The sequence below is a fragment of the Atta colombica genome, unplaced genomic scaffold (genome assembly GCF_001594045.1).
Source record: "Atta colombica isolate Treedump-2 unplaced genomic scaffold, Acol1.0 scaffold200, whole genome shotgun sequence".
In the NCBI taxonomy this organism is placed as follows: domain Eukaryota; kingdom Metazoa; phylum Arthropoda; class Insecta; order Hymenoptera; family Formicidae; genus Atta; species Atta colombica.
This window is the reverse complement of record NW_017259295.1, coordinates 1,256,342-1,261,591: the sequence shown is the minus strand read 5'-3', so window position 1 is coordinate 1,261,591 and position 5,250 is coordinate 1,256,342. Positions and strand designations below refer to the sequence as shown.

The 5,250-nt window shown below is 34.0% G+C and overlaps 1 pseudogene; it reads right to left on the bottom strand.

The window, feature by feature from the left end:
* Window positions 1-3,826, bottom strand: part of LOC108687105 — a 5,835-nt pseudogene extending 2,009 nt beyond the window's left edge.
* Window positions 3,827-5,250: the final 1,424 nt, after the last annotated feature.

The window sequence follows — 5,250 nt, the reverse complement described above, 5'->3', positions numbered from 1 at the left end:
TCACCGATAATTCACACATCTTGGGTGGACAAGTTGTCTAAAATGGACATAATACGAAATGGAAATTTTATTTTACATATATCAATTATTAATAGGGTTCGGTCTTATTTCAAATAAATTTATTTAAAATATATATTTTAAATAAAGAAAATATTAAAAAGTTGTTTAGTATTTATTATTTTAAATAACTTCTTGTGACATATTTCTTATTTAATATTTTTAATAAATTTAAATAAAATGACAAAATAAACCAAATAATTTTTATATTGTTTAAAGCATATTTAATACAAGAAAACCTCTATCTTAAAATACTCATTTTTAAAAGAAGCATATTTATCTTTTTGTTATTTTTGCGATATTTTAGATATAAAGTCGAGTTCTTTGATTTTTAATTTATTCATTATTCGCAGATTTAAAATTCTCAAATTTTGTTTCTGCTTCCATAAACAATTTAAAAAAATTTAAGTAAATATTGACAACAAACCCACTTCCAATGATTTCGATCTTTATATATATGGTATGTAAAAGGTATATATTGTCAAAGTAATCCATTGCCTTGAGTAATCTTCGGAAGATTTTAGCCCGCATCACTATTCGTATGTTCAAAAGTTACACACAACAAAAAAACACTGACAATTAATGTTGTATTTAACTATATATTTTAAATTATAACTATCACAAATATAATATCCCCACTCCTCTCTGCCTTGGGGCGTACGACTTCCTGAGCGAAGCGATTTCCATCTCCCTCTGCCAAAAAGTACATGACATTCTATGTGAACCGAGATCCATCTTACAGTCAGATAAGACTTGAATTAGGTTAGAATTAAATCGGGAGGAAAGGGAAGGATATAAGAGGATGGACAGACTTCATCTACACGCCTCTTTTTACTTCTGAAGCGAAACGAGATCAAACAACGATCTCTAGATCGCAAACAACAACCAACGCGCCTTGCAGCTGTAAACACGCCATGTTAGTCTAAGCAATGCCACACTAGTCTAAGCAGTGCCACGTAAGCGCAATAGGGAAATCGGTACGCAGCCACGCGCGGTATTTGAATGACTAAATTTTTTCATTCATACTAGCAGATTTTATACACTGCCCTTGAAAGGATCTTTCAACAAAACAAGTGACCGCAATTGACAAAAAATAGCATATTCAAGAGCAAAATAATTAAAAAATAAAAGTATATCTAATGTGAATAGTAGACAAGAAAGTAAATTTCAAGTGTCATAACCAGACCTTAGTCTTCAACTGACACTAGACAGAGACAAATAATTCATAAATGTTGCATACGCACTGTGACGATGCGATCTATGATATCCTTGCCTAATTGGAGATAATTTCTTGATTTATTCCTAGACTATAATAACGGAGAGGTATTGTTTTTTTTGAAAACATCATTTGGCCGATATGTATAGACAGCTCATTTACCTGCCACTTGTTATATTCTTGACACTGCTGAAAATATTCATGTATAACTCTTCCAAAAGTATTGACATAGTTGCTGTATATATTGCCATCGCAATAGATGACTTACGGGTATCTCTTTCAGAGATGGCTCGTGATAATACACGAAAGAAGTATCTATCAAAATATGTCCCGGAGTTAGCGAGGCTAAATCGATAGAATCGAATGAAATCGAAGTGAGAGGACAAGAGTTTGGTATTGCTTCAATTTAGATGAGTAATATTACCAGCTCTTCATATTTCAGGTTGATTTCTTGTTATATGAGCTAAATATCGCTTGATCGGCTGCTTCTTATTTATAATGGTATGATGCCTTAGGCAGTATAAAGTGTCAATAAACTCCTAGGCTCGCTGCCTGATCTTGAATTTTTTGTTACTGAGTTAGCTCGTTTCGGATTAACTCTGCTAATTTGTTTAGCTCGCGTTCGACACTTATCTACGAAATTTTAAACCATCATCAAAAATCAATTGTATTATCTTGATCATGATTGATGGAAAACTGCCTGTTATTGCTTGTTCAGAAACGTTCTCTCATAGATTGGACGATGTTCCTTCGTGAAGATAAAGTTTCTTGTTTTGATTAATCGGATGAACCTTTTACACGTTTGAAATTTTCCATAAATCGGAATGTGTTCGCAATCCGAATGAGGTTAGCGAAGTTTGAATATCGATAAATCAAGCTCATGTGTACTAACTGCTCATGTGTACTAACTGCTACTGCGGTAATAACCTTGAATTTTTTTCAGAGATGTTCTCCATATCAGGAAGATAAAGGAAGAGCTCTTTGAGATCAGCTCTCCTTCAGTCATGGAAGCTCTGATCACTAGATAGCTAATTGAATTAGAAAATTTGATACCCGTGACGGGTCCGCAGAGTTATCCTCACTACGTATGTGATTCCACTCTGATGGATCGATGTTAATTCCTATATCTTCCTGATGGTGTGATAAAAGTTGACCATGATTGATTGCACGATTGCAGCCATGATAATTACTACAATTATCTATTACTACAACTGTAATAGATAATTGAAAGTTATTTGACATGTAAAACATTTCGAAATTTTACTGATGAGTTAACAGCAATGCACATAACTCGAGGCGCAAGAATGACAAATTCTTTAACACTTGGCACTACTCTCAATTTAGAGCAGAGTAGGTGTGCGCAATAGACATCGTTGGTTGAAGTGGTGCATAAATAAATGCATGCTCCGTATGTGATTTCGTTTGAGAATTCACACAATTTCAAACATTGTTTTGCAGTGCTGACAAGACGAGGAATGCTTATGTTATTCAGTTCCTACAATTCTGTTTCAAAACGCTTTCATTTGGTAATCAATTCCAAGGGAATCGATTCATTTCAATTAAGCTTGAATCGCCAGAGATCCTGCATGATCGAATAATGTAACTGTATCCAACAATTCCAATGGATCGAAGATTAGAAAGATGCGCGATAAGATACTTCATTTGATAAGCACTTCAAAAGGAGGCAGATTGATGGACGAGTATTTGAATATATTGACTTGACAATCCCATGCAATGGGTAGCGTCGATTTCTCAGAATCCTTATCGGAGGTTATGATAAATTTTCTTCGTTTAACTGAGGAATACTGGTCTTGGAGATCATTTTCTCAACTCAAATTTTCCTTCTTGCAGTAATGTGGTAATCTCCCTCTTGATTGATAAAGCTTCTTTTAGTGCATCTGCTCCGGTAACGAGATCACCTACATAAAAGTCTCGCAATGCTATCTACGATGCTCTTGGATACCGATCTGCATTTTCCTCCGCTAATTTTTTTAGGACTCTGGTTGGCAGAAACAATGCTGATGAAGTGCCATAGATAAGAGTGAGCAATTTAAAGATCTTGATGGGCTCCTCTTGGGATTCTCGCCATAGAATACGTTGCAATGATGTTTGAATTAAATCGACCAGAACTTGCCGATTTTTACTATAACGCGCCTATAAGAGCAATTTTCAATGTTCGGAATCTGACTAAAATGAAAAAAAGATCTTCTTGTAGGCCTCATCATTAATGCATTAGAGATAGGCCGGTAGTTTAGTTTTGCATGAATCGTCGAACACTACCCTGAACTTCGTAGTGGAGCTCGTATCATTTCTCACAGTATGGGAGATAAAAGGATGGATAATTATGCTAGTATCGTGTGAATTTCCATCCCTCTCATGTAGTAAATATGTATCAAATATGTGTATTCCTGCATGTACTTCCCATATTTGGCGAATACAAGAGCGATGAGTCGCTTTTTCGATGATATGAAGCGTCTTAGAGCGATGTTCCAAGTCCCAAACTGTTTAATTTGCCTTATCCTGTTCGCAGCTTGATGATAAAACGCCCGTCATTGCGCTTTATGCTTTGCAAGAATAACTCTTCACAGGCCTTCTCTTCAGGGAAGAATGGGTTAGTACTAGTTAGTACTAATATAGTTCAGGGAATCTTCAGGGAAGAATGGATTAGTACTAACATAGTTCCACCTCCAAAAACCAATTCAACGTATGTCTCAATTCATCTAATATTAAATGAAAATTAAGAGAAAGACTGATCTAGTTATTTTAATGTGATACTGAAAATGATTCATCCAAAATGTATCTTTTGCAGCGTCGGCTGAATTTTCGATTGTTTAATTTGACTCGAACAAATAAGCCTCCAAAGGGACTCGGCTTCTATTGAAATGTCAACGCTAACTAGTACGTTAAAATTAGAATCAATGAGAGTTTTATGTGTTTTAGAACAGAAACTTTGCATGAAATGATATAAATGATATAAATGATTGATATGAAATGTTACGGTATGTCATTTTTGGAAAGACAACGTAAGTCATTTTCTCGCAGAAATTATTAAAACAAAAAAATTAGTTAGATACGGTATGGCCCTTTCAGTATGTATGTTCTAAGACAAAGTTGATAAAAAACATGTTTTGAACGTGTTTTAAACAGTTCAAAACATGCTTAATTGATGTTTTTCATATATTTTAAATACAATATGTTTTTTTTTTTATAGTATTGTTTAAAGCATATTTGAAACATTAAAAACATATTCAAGAACAAACACAATATGTTTTATTCTTAAAAGAAAAAACATTAGTCTTTACCATCAACCCTAGTTCTAAGACTTTGCGGCTGTAAGCATGCCATGCTTGACCTGAACAGCGCCACACTAGTTTAAGCAGCGCTAGAAAAATCTAGCGCGATAGAGAAATCGGTACGCTGTATTCTGTCACTCACGGTATTTGAACGACTGAATTTTTCCACTCATACTAGCAGACATTACGCGCAGATACTTTATCTAATTATTCTCAGTGTGGAAAATTACACTCCTAGGTAGGGAAGGAGATAAGATGGACTTCGCATGGAAAGTCATTAATTGCTGTAAACAGGGAGGATGGGGGAAATTTTGTGTTCTATTTATAAAACTTATTAATTAACTTTTTATAAATAACGAGCGGGCTAAAATCTTTCGAGGATCATCCAAGGCATGACTTTGACAATAAATGTCAAAATCGAAGTCATTGGAGTAAGTCCGTAGTTTTCAATATAATTCAATATATATTACAAAATTTTATGTAATACACTAATTTTTAAAGAAGTGAAGTTTTCTTAGGGTTCTTATTACGGTAATTTATTTTCATCTAAAATTAATTCCTTGATTCCCTGACTTTTTCCATTTTCTCTGATCGTAAACGACTCTGATAATATTCTCTTTATAACAAATAAACATTTGAAATCAAAGACTTGTTTATAACAAAAAACGAAAGACATCAATTATT